General features: G+C 49.6%; 1 protein-coding gene across 2 annotated transcripts in view; it reads right to left on the bottom strand.

The window, feature by feature from the left end:
* Positions 1-20837, bottom strand: part of PLXNA2 (plexin A2) — a 381872-nt gene that overhangs the window by 161562 nt on the left and 199473 nt on the right. Inside the window, exon 1 of one of the 2 annotated variants that reach the window (XM_083812471.1) lies at positions 19-334. The exons of the other annotated variant lie outside the window; for it this stretch is intronic. The gene's annotated coding sequence lies outside the window, so the exon portion shown is untranslated. Of the gene's footprint in view, positions 1-18; positions 335-20837 lie in introns of those variants that run through there. 2 annotated transcript variants of the gene reach the window in all.

Raw genomic sequence — 20837 nt, 5'->3', positions numbered from 1 at the left:
CCAGCCTCGGCCACTCACCAGACCTCGCGGCTCCGCTGCCGCCCTCCTCCTGGGGCTCCCCGGCTCACGGCGGGCTGAGCCGCGCGGCCCCGGCCCCCGCCACCGTGCAAATCCAGGGCCGGGCGCCCGCCGCCGCTGCTCGTCCGCCTTCAGCCCCGCAGCCTGCCCGGGTGCGGCGCGGCTGGGCTCAGCCTCCGGTGCCTCGGCAGCCTCCGGAGCCTCCGCAGCCTCTGCCCGAGTGCGGCGGCGGCGGCGGCGAGCGCCGGCTCCCGGCCGCCCTCCCCAGCATCCGCCCGCCGCCCAGCCCGGGCGTGCTCCGAGCCCCCCCCCCCGCAGCCCCGCTCCGAGCCCCCCGCTCCGCTCCGCTCCGCTCCGCTCCCCGCCGCCGAGCCCCAGCGCTCCCCGCCCGCCGCCGCCGCCCCCGCGCCGCCCCCGCTCCCCGCCTTAACCCTTCCTCCGCCTCGGCGCCGAGCAGCGGGGCTCGCCCCCTCCGCCCCCCCCCCAAGTCCAGGAGGAGCAGGAGAACGCTGCCCCCGGCTCACCTGCGCGCCGCCGTCCCGCCCCCCCCCCGCTCGCCAAAGCCGTCCCCGTGCCCCCGGCGAGCCGCTGGGGAAACGGCCCCGGTGCTGCTGGAACAAAGCCCCAAAGCCAGCTCGGGAACGGGCAGCTCCGGAGGCTGCCCGACCCCCGGGGGGCTGAGGGGGGCTGCGCCTCCCCGGGCAGCACCGCAGCTGGGTGGGGGTCAAGCGGGAGGGGGAATTAGGGGCTGCCGCCTCCCAAAGGCTGCCCGCCTGCCCCCTCGGCTGTGCCCTTCTTGGCTGACAGCCCCCCACCAGCTCGGGGAGGGGGGCTGGGGGCTGCCCTGACCCCCTGGTACGCCCTTTGTTGCCTTTTGGGCAGGATGAGGGGCACCTGAGTGCTCTGTTCCTCAGTTTCCCCGTCTGGGAAATGGGCTTACACTGACAACTCAGTTTGCCACCGAGGCCACGTAGCTCTAGCAGAGCAAGAGCTGTGGATGCCCTGCAGGTCCCTGAAGCCACCAGCCGTGTCACCTCTGGCCTGCCAGAAGTGGGCAGAGACCAGCCACAGCTGCTGCAACTGGCTGGGAATGGGAGCTCTGCAAGCACCCACAGCTCCCAAACGTGGGGATCACTCCGTGGGATCCAGTGGCTCACTGCACAGCCACCGCCTGGCTTCTCCTGCAGGCCTAGCACAAGTGCTTCAGAAATGCCTGGAAGCTGTAGGGAACCCGCAGCCCCCTTGTTCAGCCCCTTCTGAGCCACACAGGTCACTCCTCCCGGCCTGCAGGGCCTTGGGAACACATCCACGCGCTGCAGGGCAGCTCCGGGTTTGAGAGCCAAGCTCGCCCCAAGCAAGCTGTGAGGTCTGCACGGCACAGTGCAGGCTCGGGCGGCAACCCAGGCTCGGAGCCTGCGGCAGGACAGCACGGCCACGCTGCTCCGAGCCCCCACGAGCTTTGTGTTCCAGCTAAGCCTGTCCGAGCAAGGTGGCATGCGAGCAAGTTTTAGGATGGCAACTGATGGAGGGAATCAAAGGCACGATGGAGTGCTGGTTTGCATCGCTTGTCATCCAGAATTCCTTTCACAATTTATTTATGTGGCCCCACAACATCCTCCCATGAGTGCTGCTGCGCACAGGGCCCTGTCCCCCCACTGCCCAGCCGGGGCCCACCAGGGGTCCCACTCCATGAACTCCCCCAGGGGCTGCCCCAAACCCCCCGGGTTGTGCAGTGTGGCCCACCGGCTGCCCTCTGCTGGCACCTGGCATTGGAGGGACAAGGAGGCAGAGGAGAAAACTTCTGTGTGTGTGCTCCACATCCAGGTGCAGAGGAACAGAGAGAAGGCAAGGGGTGAGTCCGATGGAAGAGCTTCGTCCCCCCTTGCCCGCAGGAGTACTTTCAGGGGAGAAGCCCCAGCTGCAGTCAGTTTTGCTGTTTGACCCATGCACAGGGCTCAACAGCCTTTGCGTGCTGCCGCACAGCTCTGGTTCCTGCACCTTCCCTTTCAAGGGGATTTTCCCCTCCTGGGAGGGCTGTAAACTAGGATGTGCACTGCCCTGCTCCAGAGAAAAAAAGGCGCATTTGCTTGTGTGCCTTTCTCCCCATCTTTCCCCATCCTAATCATATTTAGCATCCTTCAGAAAAGGTTTTCCCTTCCAATACTGCCTGTACAGCACTCAGTGGAGCATGAGCCTACCTCCCCACGTGGCACAGTCAAGAGCCCAGTCCTGTTCCCATGAACAGGGTCCCCTTGACATTGCTGGGAGCTCTAGAGCAGGGCGCTTTGACATCCTGAAGAGATCCGCAAGTTGAATCTGTTTAGCTCAGGAGAGGGAACAGAAGACACTCAGTGGATGGCAGCATTGGTTCCTTAGCAAGCTTTTCTCTTTCACTATTCTGTCCCTAATACATTTACTGTGTCATGCATTCACAGCGAATGGTACTAAATCCTATTACAAATACCATCCTTGGTTAAATGCGCAGCCCACTAATGCAATTTCCCCTTTCACAGAAAGCTGTACAAGGCAGGTCAGAGTGTCTCAACAACCATTTCTCTCCTCTTTGCAGGACCGTCTGCATCCTGTCTTCTGTATATTATTTATTGATGGTCAATTATGTTCATGTATGGAGAGTCTGTCTCAGGGTAATTACAGGATTGCTTGGCCGGGGAGCAGCCCTGAGACTCGCAGAGTAGCTCGTGTATGGGGTGTGGGAGCAAAGGGCTGGGGGGAGCAAAGCAAAACAGGTGGAGATTCACCTCGGTTTGCTCAGGTGACGGATGTGCTGCTTGTCTCACGAGCTGTCTGTGCGCTCTAAATATTAGCAAGCTCTTTGCTGAAGCAACTGCTGCAGAAATCCTTCTGTTGATATCTGTATTCACCTTTTCCTGAAAAGCAAGATAGGTGCTAAGTATTGGAATCAAAGTCTGGAGCCCAAACAGAGGAAAGGATCTGCCTCTAATTTCATCAAATACACAGGGTGGCAAGCACTCATGCAGTGAGTTAAGCAAGTGCAGCAGGATGCACATGCACGTAAGCGTGCAGTCCTGTGCCCCCGGAGCGTCACACAACCTCTGCATGCAGCTACACGCACCCAGTCACCGCAGATGCCGGAGCAGTCCTCGGGCAGCGGGGAGGCGAGGTGTCGGTGGAGGATCGCTTGCCTGCGTGTTCCCCATCGCTCCCTGTCCCCCTCCGAGACAAAGTCCCCCGCTCCAGAGCACAGGGTCATGGCTCTGGCGGCTGGGAGCAGCCCCAGGCCTCTCCCCCTGCTGCCGTGCTCCGGCCAAGGCCCGGCTGAGGCGGCTTCCCAGAATCACAGGATTGTAGGGGTTGGGAGGGACCTCGAGAGACCATGGGGTCCAACCCCCCAGCCAAAGCAGGTTCCCTGGAGCAAGCTGCCCAGGTGGGCGTCCAGACGGGTCATGAATATCCCCAGAGAAGGAGACCCCACAAGGCTTCGTGCCTTCCCCGATGCCTCTCCCGCTGCCTGCAGCCGCACGCAGCAGCACCCGACCTTCTCATTTGCTCTGCATTCGCCACCCCGAGGGTCCAAAAAAACCAACCAACCAAACAAAAAACTTCTGCTTTCCCCTCAGTCCCGAAGCAGGACCTCTCCTTTTTTGCTCCTTGCCGGTGCCCGCTCGGGCGCGGAGCAGGGGACGAGCTCCCTCTGGAGGCCCCGGCGGCGGCTGCCGGCCCCGCGCCCCCCCGCGCCCCTGGGCAGAGCTGGTCCTCTGGAGAAGAACCTCGTCAAATAAATTTTTTTATTTATTTTTTATTTTTTCTCCACTGTTCATAATACCTTCGTGGAAAATGGAAAGGATTTTTATTTTCCTAACCCACTTTGTCCTTTCCCTTCCTCAGATTTTCTCATAAATGTGAGCTTTGGTTCCTGCCTCTGTATCCCACGGTTCGAACTGAGATGAAATTAACTCTGAAAGGTGTTTTTTTTCCTTTTTTTTTCCTTTTTTTTTCTTTTTTAAAACAAACCCTGTTTTCATTAAGTCCAAAGGCAGGAGAACAACAAGTCCCAGGATCCTGAGTTACAGAGTGTCTTGTTACTGTCAAAAACATAATTGCTGACAACATCTGTGCTGAGGTTGTGTCAGAAATGCAAGGTGCAGACAATATGCCATTCTGAGTTGGCTTCGGATAGCTAAGAATTACCTCAGCTGAAAAAAAACAAAGGAATCATACAGAGAAGAGCCCAAAATAACCCTGCCAGAAGACTAGTTCCACTTTGCTATTTAAAACCAGACAAACAAGCATGGAAACCTCGGTCATGTTGGCCCATCCCCAGAAGGCAACTGCATCGTCTTAGCCTGGCTCTTCCTTTGGCTCCATATTGTGACCACCCAAGGGCTGCACCCTGTGTAGATCTCAGCTCTTGTTTTACATAAATGTTCCACTGCATCCTTGGGTTTCCCACATCTCCCACTGAACGTGCTGCCAGGAGCACGGACAGCTCTTGCCATGTCAATCGCGCTAACAAAACTGTCCCAAGAAAGGGCCCCTGGGGCCGGACATCCTCCGGCTCTGCCGGATTTTCCCCTAAGCGCTGCTGAGGATGTCACCCAGCTCCACCAGTGCCCCCTGCTCCCAGCTGCCCCCCCAGTGGCCGCAGAGATGCTGGGGGCCAGCGGCAGCACCCAGCAAAGCCTGGGTGGGGGCTGCGGGGCTGGGCAGTGCCGGGCACAGGGCGCAACTGCAGCCGGTGGAGCCAATTACCAGCCCGCTAACGAAGGAGTCCCTGCACAGCCTTTGACATGAAACAGAAGACCAGCGCTACGCCAGCCTGTCACGTCAAGGATTTACAGCTTAATGATTTCCTAAGGGCCAAATCCTGTTCCGACACGAGCGCGCCTGCTTTGCCATCAATCAGGGGCACGCTCCGAGCGAGGCGGGGATGTCTCCCTACAGTGAGCGGCACGCGAGCACCCACCTCGCCCGGGGAGCCCCGGTGCTGCCCAGCTCAGTGCAGCACCGCAGACACAAAGGTTGCAGCCCCAATCTTCCCCCGTGGCCAGTGTGGGTGCCACAAGAAACTGGGAAAAAAATGGGTCCATTTTTGACTTGCTCGCATAAATTGGCTGAGGCAGGCGCAGCAAGACAGAGAGCTGGATTTTCTGCCATTGGTTTGTCTACATTATTAATTATTTACTAATAACACATTTACAAACAAGCCCATGGCTTGGGGCAGCCTTTGAAGACTTCCAGTCTGTGTTTATTCTGATAACAGCAGAGGCTGCAGGGGAAAAGGCTTCATCGTGCCGAGCTCCCCGCACGCACAGCCCCAGGTCCATGCTCCAGCCTGGTTCCCAGTGGCTGGTCCTCATCCCAGTCCCAATTCCCACCACCTCCAGCCCAGGGGACCCCGGAGAGGTTTTGGGAACTTGCATGGTCCCCATCTCCAATAGCTACAAGATTTGCAGAAATCCTCAAAAATCGCATTAGTGACACAGACGTCCAGTTTTAAGAGCTGGGTAATCAAAGTGTGTGTGGGGACTGCTAACAGAGCACTTTAACTGCAGTGGTTGGGTGTTTTCCAAAATCGCTGGTCTAAAGAGCTGCATCTCAAATTCCTTGGGATCAACTGAAGCTTGCAGGGTTCCCACTATTCCTTTATGTGGAAGGGGTGTCTTTGGGGAGAAGCATCCACACGACCTGGTTAGGTGCGCTAGGAAGCCTGAAAGGTGGTCGCTGTGATTAACAAGCTGTTTCAGCAATAAATCTCTCCCGCCTGCTCATTGCAGCATGTTCATTGGAAATCTTTAGTTCCTTCATCATAAAGAAATGAGTATTTCAGGCTCCCTGTCCTAATGAACATAAAATATGAAGCATATTGTCAAAGATGCTGCAGCTCTGCCTTTTATTCTACAACAGTCTTTTTAATTTTTCCTGTAGGCAGTGTTTATTACTAACAATGCAAAACTAAATTATTTAAAGCCCTAATTTCATCTGATTTTTCCCTCCTGTCTGAGCAGATTGAGATTTTTTTCACTGTATAATAGGTGGGAAGGGGGATGGAGTTGGAAATCCTTTGATTTGTGGCTCTGTGATTGTTAATCTTCTGCTGTGAATTCTGCAAAGCATTTTGTAAGTGACTGAGGAATGCAGAGCCTGAAGTCTGCTTATCATTTCATGCTCTTTTCAGTATTTTTAGGAGTTTTTTTTCAGGAAAGGGTGGGGAGGGAGATGCTCATAGTCAAAAGCAAACTCAGAAGTTAAAAGAAACTCCTCTCTCTTCAGAGCATTCAGCCAAAGTCAGAGAAACCCAGAACAGGTACAGGCTCATTTTGAACATTTTTATTATCAATCTTGATACAATCACCAAGAATACAGACTCCCAAAGGGGGGAGAGGAGGAGAAAAAAGAAAAAAAAATAGACTTCAAGTGCACCAGCCTTTTAATTTACCTCATTATTTTGCAAGAAATCTTTCCATCTAATCTGCTTCTCCAGAAGCTCCCTCTACCTCTCTCAGTGCTTGTGCGCACACGTGTTTTAGGCAGGGCTGCCCAAGGAACACCTGATTTTAAGCATTCAAGGAAAATGCTCAGGCCCAGTGCTGAGCACGGAGCTGAGGCTCACCTCTCCTGTGTCCCCCAGTGCGTCCCCACTGCACAGAAACCTGCTTGAGTCAAAAAAGATGCATCACAGAGAGTGATTTATTTTGTGTGCGCGATTATTGCAGCAAGGTCTTGGGTTAATTGATGTATTGGATCACGTATGATAAGTGTATCCAGGGAGTTTCCACATCACAGGCAGATTTACAGAGAGGGACCTCCTCTGGTTCCTTTCTTTACCTCAATACCCAGCAAGGGGCCCAGGAATGTTGGGGAACTAATGCCACAACAGAGGGAAAAAGACTGCTGTTCAAGCTATTTAAACATTTTATTTCACCAGTGCACCAATTAAATATTCCCTGTCTGAAGAGACCACGGATTAAAGCAATAGCAAGGCTGAAAAAAATAATCTTTGGAGATCTGTCTATGGACCGATCTTTTTCTCTCAAAAGATCAAGGAAAATATATGAAAATGAAAAAAAAAGAAGACCTCTTAAAAGTAAACTTTAAGGCTATCTGAATAATTTCTCCCTTCCTTGTCTGCACTCCCTTTCATGAGCTGCTTTTACATTCCCTGGCACCTTCTCCCTTGCAGCCCGTTTGCATCGCCTAATTAAAGGAGCTGGCAGCAGCCCTGCAGCCAGCTGCCTCCTGCCCTCCATGCCGCCTGCAGGAAGCCATTCAGTGCTGACCCAAGCTCTCGGGCCTGGGAGAAATCAGCCCGGACAGCCCCAGCTCCCGCTGGGAGCAAGCCCACAGCCACACAACATGGAAGTCCATGTTGGCCTGTGCCAGGCCAGGAGAAACCATCAAGTTTCCTCAGAGCAAGCCCAGAGCTTCCACCGAGCCTCAGGGAGCTGCTCCGATTCCCAGCAGGTTCCTTCTCATGAGGCAAGGACCAAAACGAGGAGTTGTTCTCCCAGAATAACTCCAGGTAGTGGTGAAGGCACCTCCTGGTGCCAGCGAATCCTCGCTGATGCGGTTTCTGTGCTGGGACAAATCCTGCCGTACTCCCACCCCGTGTCCGACACCAGAAACACCACCACATGCTCCGCAGGCTCTGTGCCTGCTGGGCATCCCCATAAGCAAAGCAGCTCACTGTGTCAAAGAGAGGGAAATGGACAAGATCAGAAAATAAGGAGACCGAGTGTATTATTCTTCCCAGCTTAAATCCCCCCAATGGTTGTGCCAAGACCTACTTCCAGCACCTCCCTCTTTATTTGGATAAGTGGAAGGTTTAAATGAGAAAGTTTTCCTTGGCAAATATGCATTGGCAGTGGAATTGGAGCAGTTAAATATTAAATATACCCAGCCCAGACAAAGGGGAAAGGCTGTTCCTAATTACAAATGCAAGGATTTTTCTGTTCCATGATTTCTGGTGTTGCTTGGGCCTGAGACTTAACCCAGAGAGAGGGGAAAGGGGCAGCGGGGAACCAAACGCACGCTTGTGGCAATGTCTGGTTGCCATCTCTGAACCCCTCAGCACCTCCAGCACCACAGCATCCTCAGGCTTCACATCCCGTGGCATTTTCAGGGCTTGAACCATTTCAAGTTATTCATGGTGACTCCCAAAACGTGCCTCAGAGCCCATTTCTCTGCCAGATGGGGTCATTCCCAAGCATGCAGAGCCTTCACCATGGGGCACGGCCCTGCCCGCTCGTCCTTCTGCATGCCAAAATGAGCAGAAGTCCCGAGTAGGGAAAGAATTCGAGCTAAATTTAAATAAGGGACTTGAGCAGGCTATCTGTAAATCTGAACATCTTACTTCAAGAAAATTTTTATCATTTATCTTCTGTGGCCTTAGACACCAGGTGTGTGAGATGCTGGGCTCTCATTTAGTATTTATGGCACTTGCCATGAACAAGTGAGAATTTACCTTCCACTAAAGAGGCTTTAAAAAAATTATCCCAACATCATGCTGTAACGAATGTTTCATGGAAGAATCCCAGTTGGGATTCTGTATTGATAAGCTCTAGGCTGTATTTCACTACAAGGTATTTTTGCAGTATTTCTTAGTGAAAAACAGTAGACACTGCAACACTGCCCCTTGCAAACAATAAAAAACATAATTCATTAACAAATCTAAACAAAAATAAAAATACGGAGCCAGAAAAAAAAAACACGAATGTGCTCAACACTGAAGAACAAAACAAATAGGAACTGTTTGTTACCTAATAAAGGAACTGGAAAAGAAGGTCTTTGATGGTAAGGGAGGACGATTTGCTCTCATGGGCCAGTGAACATCCAAATATATACAAGCTGTTCGCAGCAGACTGATTGCAGTTAGGCCATAATGCTATTGTACATGCTCTAAAAAAAAAAGATGGGGTGAAAACACACCACAGAGAGGTACTTCAGAAATAGATCATGGTCTATTCATTAGCAGATTATTTTAGTGAGATCTATTTTTCCCTTCTCTTTATTGCCATGTTTTCTTTTGTGTTAATTTTGCCTCTGTTTAAAGTTGAATTCCTTGATCTGCAACATCTTTAGCTTTAATTTTTTTCTCTTACCAGTGAAATGAATTCAAATCATTTGCATTTATTGCAGAGAACATACAGCCTCATCTGTAGCCTTTAGTCTGACTGAATTGCTTTTCTGCTTCACAAGGCACACAGTGGAAGCTGGAGCATGCCCCTTCGCCACTCTGCTACAGCCAGAAATAATCTAGTTGGCACTTCCCTGTTTCTGTAATATTTATCATATTGATCATATATAAAATAGATAAGCAAAATTATATTATTGGATGCAATGATCTGATGAATCTATGGACCAAATCAGTCACTTGGCATGAACTTATAAAAAAGAAGCCGCTTGCTTTGAACCACTTCCAAAGTCAATTTTCCTTACAAAGATGTTTCTCATCAACCTAAGCACCCAGAAAAGAGAACGTATCCTTCATTAGACATCCTTTGAAACTAGGTGCATTATATACAGGTACTATGGCAAATCTAACCTCTTTAGAAGTATACGCTTCCATTTCTTTAATTAACTTTAAAATCTTTTAAAAATGGCATATTGGTTTTATGGATTTAGCTTAGAGAGACCTGAAATACTCAGAATCATGACACATGAAAACAGAGCTGGCTTGAGTAAACGTGTAAAAGCTATGGATATAAATAGAGGATTCACACAGCTTGTCTCCCATTCCCATTCAGGTGCTGACCAGGAACGAGGTTCTCCTGCAGTCCTGTGTGGCAAATGGATACCTGCTGCAGCCAGGGGAGACCCAGAGTCAGACAAGGTGAAAACCAACCTCACAAACCAAGTCACTAAAGCCTGGAGCTTGTTTCGGGATGTTCTCAGCAGCTCTAATGCCCAAGGTGCTCCCCTTCTTCACCACCTTCCAGCTTCACCATCTCTTCCTCTATGAAATCGGCCCTGGAGCAGAGAACAGAACCTCTAGGAGAGGTTTAAACCTCATGTACACCCTGAGAACGTGGATGGCCAGGGAAACCCGAGGTGGCAGTGGGTCCCCAAAGAGAAAACTCATTTAAGCACGTCCTTATGTGTAAGCACAGACATGCTGTGATCTCCTGCAGATGCTCCACAGCCTTGGTAGCTAGAGATGGACTCGAGCTCATGCCAGAGAGCATTGCAAAGAGGACCAACACGGAGACATGAGAAGACCGAGGCTCACTGAGGTGGGTGATAACCACCCGGAGACCCGCCAGCCCCCGGCACGCACCCAGCGGCTGCTGCCACCCGCGGGCAGTGCCAGGCTGGCACTGCCATGCCCAAGTCTTGCCGCAGATTTAGCAGCGGCAGCAGATGCTGCTGCAGTCAGATGGAAACAACACAAGGAACTTTCCACATGGCGTCTAGTCAAAGAAAAAAAACTGAGCTGCTAGAGGCTGGCTGGGGATACAGGGTGAAATTAACTGCAGAGTGCAGCAGCAGCTATTTTAGGTCAAGCTCACGCTGCTGCAGTGCCATGCATCCGTGGTCCCGAAGCCCTTCGGGTGCAGCACTAGAGCCAAGGGCTGTTGTATCTCTTTCATCGACAAAGCAGAGAATGACTGAGATAGTGAAGTGACAGCAGGAGGGGGTGCAGACAGGAGAAATCTGACTCTTGGCAATAATCTCATTGCATATTCTGTACTTGTGATCTGTCTAATGCTGTAGGATTCGTATATCCTATAAGTTCCAAGTTGACAAATTTAGAAGTAGCATTTACAATACCTCAAGTGGCAATATCTTGGTCTTAATCCTTCTTTATCTGTCCCTGCAACCTGCAGTATCAGGCAGCAAACCATGCCAGAGCCATCACAGTGTCACTGGGATCCTAACCCTCTCTCCCAGCCGGTGCGCAGACAAATTCCCCTGATGCCCTCATTTCTCTTCTCCTATCACCCACACGAACAAGAAGAATTCTGTAAGAAGTTGGCACGACTGCAGAAAGATGCAAAGTTATTGATTTTGTTATCAGATGTACACAACAGATGTAATTAAACACATAGGCCACGTACTTGTTGTTTGCCCTTGGGTTAATTCCAGTTGTGAATAAACTGCAGACAGACAGACCGCTCCACCAGTTGTGACTGCAGCCTCATGGAGTAGGAATAAATTAATCAAGCTTACCTCTCCTTGCTAGAAAGCCAATCAGGCTAGCTTTTCAAAGTGTAACTGCAATAAACCCTACATAAAAAAAGGGAAGAAATACAGCTGGGACTTGCACATAGGCTTTTTAACAGCTGTTTGTAAATACGTCTAATAATTCATCCTGTCAACATGCTCACTTTTCCATTACAAGGAAATATTCATAAATGGTATTCCCAGTGCTGAAGGATCCATTTCCTTAATGAAATACAGATAGTTTACTTTACAAAGTCTAATTGCCTGAAGAATAGGTGTCAGGTTTCTTTATTCAACTTGTGGTACTGAAATCCTTCCAGCTCACGTGTACAACACGTAAAGAAGTTAATGGAGCTTTTACAGCAGTGGCTTAGTAGCTAAGCCACCTTTAAGCAATAATCCCAGCAAATATAGATGGAGATGCTGGACTCACTGCCTTCTAGGCATTTAGATGTTAAGTAATATGAAATTCAGTCCTACTAATTGACTGAATAGGGAAATTCTATAGGGAACACCCACAGCATTGAAATCAAGTCATTGATTACATTTCTTAGGTAAGAACCTCTGCAGCAGGACTGTGCAGCAAGAGATGCTGAGCTGAAAAGGGAATAAACTGGAGAAGTCATCAGGGCACATGGGGATGGGATGCATTGTACGGGTTACAAGGGCTGTAGCATCAAAAATCCCAGGGGAGGCCCAGCACAGACCTGAAGGTCTGATTTAGCAGAAGACCCATCACACACCAGACCTGCCCACTGCAAAGCTCATTTCTATGAGCTTTTCTGGCTAATGCGGTGCTCAGGGTGCGCATCTTCCCCAAGATGGGAATGGTAAGCTATGTGCACACACTGCTAATGATGTAATCTGACCCCAAACAAATGGAGAGACATTTAAATCAAAGCCTGAAATACAGCACTGAGCCAATAGTAGTGGTGTGATTTTTGGAGACGTTCAAAAATGTTATTAAAGCTAAACAAACTCATTTAAGCATGATCTCTCTCCTTCTGTATGCTAATATGGAAAATGGAAAGTAGCCTAGAAAACACAGTATGCTCTTGACAGCAGGCAGGTTAGCTGGATGCCAATACTTAAACACGATCCATCATTTCTAAGGGGAGCCTGAGTGTGTGTAAGCATGTCACAGCAGCTTTACATTACTGCAGCTTTTCCTGTTCTGTAAAATTAAACTAAATACTTACCACTAATTCAGCCTGTGAAGTGTGTGATGGTAGCATGAGTACCGCAGATCCCCCATTAAAATGAAATATTATGCATTAGGTATGCAGCTGCCACTCAGGTACGCTACAAACCCGGGTCTGACCACAGCACGTCCTGGGACTGCTCACACCCCTCTGGCTGCACTCCATTAAGTTTTTAGATCACAAAATTTTGCTCCACGATCTTCCCACTACTACCAGAAGCAAAATACATTTTTCTTTCACACGGGTTTCCCCCATCAGTGTATCCCACAGGTAGGTTTGGCACAGGGGATGTTCCTCCTCCAGCAAATAAGCATCCACACGCTGGAAACGCCGCGCTCCCAGCCCCTGCGGTCCTGCTCCCTGCTGGAGGGGTCGGGGGTCCTGCAGGCGCTTTGCTGAGGGCTCGAAGCCTCTGCAGGAAAAGCAGCCAGAGGAGTGCGTATGACCCAGCATGGCAGCTGCACAGGGAACAGAGGTCTGTTCGGCTTCCCTTCAGTCTGACTGCAGCGAAGCAGCAGCTGATCTCATGTGAAAGAGCCAGGATTTGAACAAGATCTCAGACAATAAAAAGGGCAGAGCAGAGGACCCCGCAGGAGGAAGACTGATGTGGTTATATCCCCAGATGCTTAAACGGAGACATTTTCTGGTGCTTCAGATCTTAAGGTCAGAGGAACACAGATAACTGAATCCCCTTGTAAACCTCGGCAGGTGACTGACCCTGGTGCAGCCCCTCTCTGAAGGGGACAGATCATTTTTCTATGGGCCCTCACTGAAGCATGTAGCAAAGCAAGGCTTCAGCCTCATGAACAACCAGCTTGGAGAGGCTGGCTCCACGCAACATCCCAGAACTGGGATTTGGGATCTTCCCAGGATCTGGCAGAGCTGTCCAGGAGCACATCTGTCCTGCAGCCCAGGATGTTCCGGCTGCAACCCCACGCACAGCACCCAGCTCAAACATTTTCAGGACAGAAGAGCTGTTTGCACAACCAGCACAGGAGGCAACCTTGGCTGAAGGGACCGAGCAATCCCCGCCACCGGCTGCAGGGACAGACGCTGGCTGCTCAGCCTCGCAGCGATGGTTTGCACAGAGCAGTTTGGGTCTGGGAGGCAGCTAGAAAAAAAGTGGTTGGTTTTTTTTTTTTGGAGGGGGCACCCCAAGAGCCACCTGCAGTTGGTGGTTTGGGGGTGCCCAGCTGCCTGAGAACCGCCTGCTGCAGCTCCGCTCGCCTCTTGGCACTAGGTGGCTGAGCCCCAGTGCCTGGGGTCATGCCAGGGATATAGTGTGTGCGTTTTGTTTTGTTTCTGATAAGAACACCAGCCTATTTCCCCATCGTCCTGATCTTTCCCTTTTGTCCCATTCTGTCATGCTAAAGTGAAACAAAATTGCAGAAATAAAGCACATCTGGTGATTTACACAGTGTGAAAAACCAACAAGCATTCTCCAGCCTGGGCTCCCAGACCATCACACAATGCAGCCACAAAAATAAACACATGCTAATGCCTGAATGGGTGAGAGCATTTGACATGATGGATTTTTAAGCCAAGCAGCATCTGCTAACATAAATCCCGCAGAGCCCCTCTGCACACAGGCCCGTGGAGGTGGGCTCCAGGCCCCCCAGCACCCCCAGAGGCAGGCACCAAAACCCCAGGGACTCCCCACCCAGAGCACAGCCCCCCGATTTGGATAAACACGGACACTGGTTTAGGGCATCACTCTGGTGCTCAGGCTCATTCTGAGGCAGCAGACAAAGGGCTGGAATAAGACTAATCATTTTTCTCTTCATTAGGTGGCAACTAAAGCTCATTTAGGTTTACACAGTGAATTACTAAATCCCTTTAAGTATCTGAGCACTTTTGTTGACCTGTTCCCAAATTTCATTCTCTGCTAAAGGCAAACACTGCAATTTCCAGAGGAACCTTTTCATCCATTTTTCATGTGGCTCACTTTCTTCAAAGGCAGAGTGGGGCTGCATGTGAGAAGGAAAGCTAATATTTCACTTTCATTCTGTTGCATTTTAATATTGAAGTTTGGCACCTGGCTGCATGCTGCCCCAGTTTGCCACAGAAGATACCTGGAGTCGGTGGGTAACTGAGATGACTCCGATGCAGAAGAGAACAGAACCTGGTTAACTGTCCGGTTAACTGGATTAAGGGCTATTCACCCCCTCCCTTTTTTTTTTTTTTAATTAAAATCAAGCATGGTATTTGATCCTTCCCATGCCATCAAATAGTTGCCCCATTGGAACAAAGCAAGTGGTTAATTAAGGAGCTATTTGTTTTACCAAGCTATACTCACTGGGGAAAAAAGAACAGACCAAACACTGGAATGTTTAGAGTGGCGACCCCTAATATTTATGTAATTTACCTTAAATTCTCCCGGACTCTAGCAGGGCTAACAGATGACTAGGCTCCACAAGGAAAGGGCTCATCTATGATAAAGCAAAGATAACGCTAGCAGCAAGTGTTATCTTTTTGGCTCTGCCTCCACATGACTTATTGTTCAGTCTGAGCAAATCTCGCCTTGGTGGCACGATATCACATCAGAACACAGCTGTGGCAAGCACACCACCCAACAGAAGATCCTTTACAGCGCTGATTGACAACGCAGCCAGCAAGCAGCATGCAGGCGGCCCTGCTCGGTGGTCCCAGTTACAGCTACCCCACCACTGCCTCCTGGAATGGGGCCCTCACACAGCCCTGCCGGTCTCTGCAGGGCTGGGAGTGTTTCTGCCCCCTGAGGATCTGCCCCTGGAGCAGCACAAATCCTAATTTAATGAGAAGGGTGAAAAAGTTCACAGCTTGCTTGTGATTTTGCACCTGCTTTGCATCGCTCGCTACCTGCTGGGGAGGCATGGGGAGCACAGGCATCGCCCTGTGCCTCTGCAGCTGAAGGGTTCTCAGGGTTTGGGTACCTCATCTTCCTTCATTCCATGCAAACCCTGAAAGCACCTTTGGAAGAGCTGATGTTGCCCTGGTGCAAAGCCTCCTGCACATTACCAGGGGATGTGTCAGACTCCTGCAGCTTTGCCAGCATCTTTCCACTTTCGTCTTGGAAAGCTGGGCATCCTCATCCAGCCAGTGTTTGACCTCTCCAGGGGGCTCAGCCCCAAGAGGACACAAGCTAATTACAGTTTTGGCCAACTGGCAATTTTCCCCTAATATGACTTTATTAATCTTGCACAGACTTCCAGTCATGGGTAGTGTGCCAGTGTGGGAGGATATCTTCCTGCAGATAAGCTATTTCATCATTAAAAAAATTAACTTTGTTCCTGACTTGTGTAAGGGCTTAGATTAATGTCCTATCTTTTCAGTGCAAGAGCCTCAATTTAAATCCTTTCCTGTTCAGCTTGATCAAGAAAGGATCCGGCCCAGTCCCAGCACAGAAATTAGTCTGTACAGTCTGCACTGTTAAAAATTAATTTTACCTGATGGCTCCTCAAAGCTGAGTGAAACGCAGCCAGGAGTCGGCAAGGCCCCTCGCATCCCTCCCCACCTTCCTCTGCTCTCACTTCACTTCTCTCCTCACCTTCGTTACTTCTCATTTCTGTTCCTTTCTTTTAAAATGTTTTGCTTTTAATTAAACCTGTAAGCAGATACAAATAAACATGAAGAATTGAAAGAAGCTTAGAGTGTGTATGAGATCAGATAAATGAACAGAGCATCGCATACCTACAGAGCCCATCACGCCGTAATGAATTCAGCAGGGTTATGCTGCATGCAGGTTTTCACATTGGGGTTTTTTTCATGGCACAAATTTGTTACCTCCTTTCTCCCTCAGAGAGCCTCGTTGACTTCAACTCTGAGCAAAATAAATCTTATTTGACCTGAGTTGTTTTCACCTTTCTGCAGAATTTATTTCCCCTGCCTTTCTGATCAGCATCTCCACACACTCCAAGCACGCGGCTGAGAACCCACGTCCTTGTTTTTTATTGCTGTCTCCATCACCAGCATCTGACTTACGATGGGCCAAGAGCAACTTCTCCATTTTCATCCTCAGCTTGTTCTCTTGTAAAATGAATCCTAATTAATAAGTGCCAGTATGTCAGCTTGAGATCCTCAGATGGAAGGCAGTAAAGACCTATAAGGTGCCATTAATTTAGAATTAGTTTGTGACATTTCTTTAACTTTATAACCATCTATCCATTCACCAATCCATCTCTACACAATTTTACATCATGATCATTCACCAAAATATCCTAGAGGCTGTTATATTTTGTTGCGGTTTAACCCAGCCGGCAGCTAAACACCACACAGCCGTTCGCTCACCCTCCCCCCTCCTTCTCTGGGATGGGGGAGAGAAACAGGAAAGTGAAGCCTGAGAGTTGAGATACAGACAGCTTATTAAGACAGGAAAATAATAATAACCAAAATAATAATGATAATAGTATTATTAATAATGTGTATGAAACAAGTGATGCACAATGCAATTGCTCACCACCCGCTGACCGATGCCCAGCCTATTCCCGAGCAGCCGGCCCCCCCCACCCCGGCCAGCCACCCCCATATATTGTTTAGCATGACGTCAGATGGTATGGAATACCCCTTTGGCCAGTTTGGGTCAGCTGTCCTGGGTCTGTCCCCTCCCAGCTCCTGCTGCACCCCCAGCCTGCTCGCTGGCAGGACAGAGCGAGAAGCCGAAAAGTCCTTGGCCTGGTGTAAACACTGCTCTGCAACAATTGAAACATCAGCATGTTACCAGCGCTCTTCTCACAGATTCACAGATTCACAGATTTCTCTAGGTTGGAAGAGACCTCAAGATCATCGAGTCCAACCTCCGACCTAACACTAAGTACTCCACTAAACCATATCCCTAAGCTCTACATCTACATTCTCATCCCAATCCAAAACATAGCACCCTACCAGCTACTAGGAGGGAAAATTAACTCTGTCCTAACTGGAACCAGGACAATTTTAAGCCTTTTTCATTTCTCGTTGTGGATGCTCTGATTTCAGAGGTGGGAAAGACAGACATTTGCTGGACAGCGAGCTGACTCACTGTCAGGTGAGAGGTGCTGTAACAACACAGCAGTCTTCAATTTTTTTTTTGGAAGGTGTCTCTCTTTCACAAATCAGTTTTGAGGCAGGACATGAAAGATCTCACAAGCTGCCCTCCACCCTTCCACCATCTTCAGCAGCCACGTGGGGCAAGCCCCCAGGCAGCTGTGAGCAACAAGGAACCTGCTGCTCTCATGTCTGCGCACTGAGGGCTCTCCTCAGGGGGTTCATCTCAGCTTCCCCAGAAAGAAAACAAGGTGGGGGGAGTCAGGTGCTGCTGTCGACATTCAGAGGTTGCATAAATCTGCACAACATAAATCTACACAGCAGGAAACACCCAGAGCACTTGCGCTCGCTCCATGCAGCACTGACAGCACCGCCTCTTTCACCCTATCCCTCCTTCCAATCCCTGCTATTCTGTCTCACATTTCCCTCTATCCCTTCTCCCCTCTATTCTTTCCTCCTCCAGTTCAAGTGCCCATGAACAATTTTTGCTCCTTGCCAATTTTGGAGATCAAGTTCCCCGGCCAAATCCTGGGGAGAGAGGGAAATGGGAAATGCACCCAGCAGGGAGGTGGCAGCGCAGATCGGAAGACAAGTCGCTCACAGCCTGCTGCCAGCACCTGCCACATCGCCCTCTCATGCTTGACCCTATCTCATCTTCAGAATTTGAAGCAACTTAAGACCATGTAGTATAAATGTATGCCTAATCTCATTACACTAATAATTCATAGGTCTTGATCTGCAGGAGTTTCACAGATAAGTGGCAAGACTTTACAGAAGTGCTCATCATCTATAAGGAGTTGCATTTGGAAGGTGGCCTTCCAGCAGCAGCAGCTGCTCTTAACCCATGCCACCGGGCTTCATGCTTTTAGATGTCCCATTTTAAAATACCCTTGGCCTAAATTAGCAATCAGAGCACCTGGGTTTGTGCTGGTGAGAGCTGCATGCAGCTGTGCAGGGTCAAACCCAGAGCTTCCTTAGGATGCTCTGAAGGGTTTTGCTCACACTTTGTAGTGCATTTTCTTCCCCAGGTCTCCATTTTAACTTTTTTTCAGGAAACAGATGATTACCACATTAAAAATTGCCTATCTCCTAACTTCTGTGCTGAAAACCAGGCAAAAATTCTCCAGCATGCAGCAGAAGCCTGGGTTTGGGATGAGGCACTTGAGAGGACTGCTTTGTAACTAGCTAATTACTGCTGGTCAGAGGTTTTTATTACTGTAATTATAGAAAAACACCTTAAGCCATTCAGGAAATGGGAGTATCAATTTAAAAGACAAACAAAACAAAGACATATACTAGACATACCTAGAGAGACTTCTTCTGAAAGAAAACGCCTCCCCCGGTGCACCTCTCAGTTGCAGTCACCAGATGTGACCCGTTTGCACTGGAGGAGGGTGCCCCTGGGCTGGCTGCCGACCGAACACCTTCCTGACATGGGTGCCCTGCTCAGCCCAGCAGCTGGAAGCATTCAGAGCTGCTCACACGAGCCCAGGCAGGACGGCCATGGGCTGGCACCGCCTGGGTCCACGCTCCTGCAGCCGAGTCTGACCCAGGGGGCTGCTGTGTGGTTTGCCCAACACGCTCGTCAGATTTCTTTGTTGGTTTACAGAAGCACAAGCCAAATCCTTCTCTAACATTAGGACACACATGTAGTACACCTGGTGTCTTGGAACGGCTGGGCAGATTGGGTGAAATCTCAGCTAATGCAAGTCACCAACAGCACCAAAGTGGCCAGATCCACGGTGATTCACATTGCCTGGAGATCTGGGGGCTTTGTCTGACTTGGAACCAGATAAATATTGAACAAACAGCTCCGGAATTGTCCCAGTAGGTGGGAATTATATTACATCCAAGCTCATAAAAATGTAGATAATTGGAAAGCTACTTGATTTTTTTTTTCCATTTTAGATTTCTGGTCCTAGCCCTGGCTGTCTTTCAAATGCCTTTGGCTAGCTTGATGCATGCGTCTGTGCATGTACGTCCACTTCCCACACAAGCCATACAAATCCCAAGTTGTGGAAACGTGCAAATGCAAACAAAAGCAGTAAATCTACCCAAAGAAACAATTAAAAACTAATGTTATTATCCACCATTAAAACTGGGTAAGACTCAGAAATGAAGGAGAAATTGCTTTGCATTAGTTTCTCTGCATGTCATCCTGCTCCTAGCAGGGCTTTAATAATACGCATACTTATTTGAATAGCTTGCTGATCACACTCATCAATCCTAAAATGCAGACTCCTGCCAGAAGAATTTATAACCCTTTTAATATGATCTGACACAGGAACGCTCTCAGATTCAGGCGAGGTGGAACAGGTGGCGGTGCCCTGGGCAGAGGCGTCCGCTGCCACTCCAGCTCCTGGGACACACAGGTCTCTCCAGACAGCACAGGGAGCAAGAGCCAGAGCCCCCAAACCCCAAAACGTTCCCTTGGCTTTTGGGGTCTTCAGCCAGATCCCACTCAGGCTGGGTCTCCGCAGCTGCCCACACCATGGCCCTGGGTTTTGGCTTCTGAGTGCTCCCTGTTTTCCTGGTGAGGGCTTCAGAGGCAGCAGAACACTTTCAGGCTCTGAATACTACTGGGAAATAGATCAAAATCTTTGCTCTTAAAAATTTAGTTCCTTCTTAAATGATGTCAGTATCCTACAAAAATATGGGAGAACGACTACAGATTTAAAAAGAAAGAAGTGGTTGTGTATAAACCTGGAAGGAGTCCCCAGCTCCATCGATAGCATAAGCATTATATCACCTCATCGCATACAGCCAGAATTACTTGTCCCCATTGGCTTTTTTCCCCCGCCTTCTTAATCCTTTTCTGCAGCTTTACTGTGTTTTTTTCCCCTAAACTTTGTTATTTCTGGGGGCTTAACTTGAGGTTTCAGTCAGGTTTTAAAGGTCTTAATACTTTTTGTGCTTGTAATTCCTAGAAACCACTAAATGACACTAAAGTTATCCTGACTCTGGAGGAGATTTGCAGGGGTAATTTCGGCATTTGTAGGTGCACCAGATCTCAGTCATGTCTCCAAATAGATATCCAAAGGAATCTCAAACCCCAGATTATTTATCTGCGCTAAGTTTCTGCGCCAAGCTGGGGTGCTAACACCTAAAGACAGGGCAGCAGCTGAAGGAGCTCCCCGTGAACCTGGTGAAGGCAGCAAGATCACTTTGAGCCTTTGTCACCCAGCACATACTGCAGCAGCACCGCCTGAGGAGCATCGCCCAGGAAGGTGCCTGGTTGCATGTCCAGCCAGGTGCTATTAAGTAACCCCACTTCCAGCTCCCTGCAGAAGGTGCAGCAGGGTCCTGTTCAATCCAGCACATGCCTGTTTTTAATTCCTGAAGGACCAGTGGCTTGTGCACACTCAGCAGCAGCTGAGATTGAACAGCGATAATGGCAACAAAGAGCAACACAGAGCAAAGCACTCATGTCATCAAGCATACTTAGTTATTCCTCAGGTGTTGCTTATTTTTAAT

This window comes from Anser anser (genome assembly GCF_964211835.1).
Source record: "Anser anser genome assembly, chromosome: 27".
In the NCBI taxonomy this organism is placed as follows: Eukaryota; Metazoa; Chordata; class Aves; order Anseriformes; family Anatidae; genus Anser; species Anser anser.
Note: the sequence above shows the minus strand (reverse complement) of the source record. Positions and strands in the feature narration are given on the sequence as shown.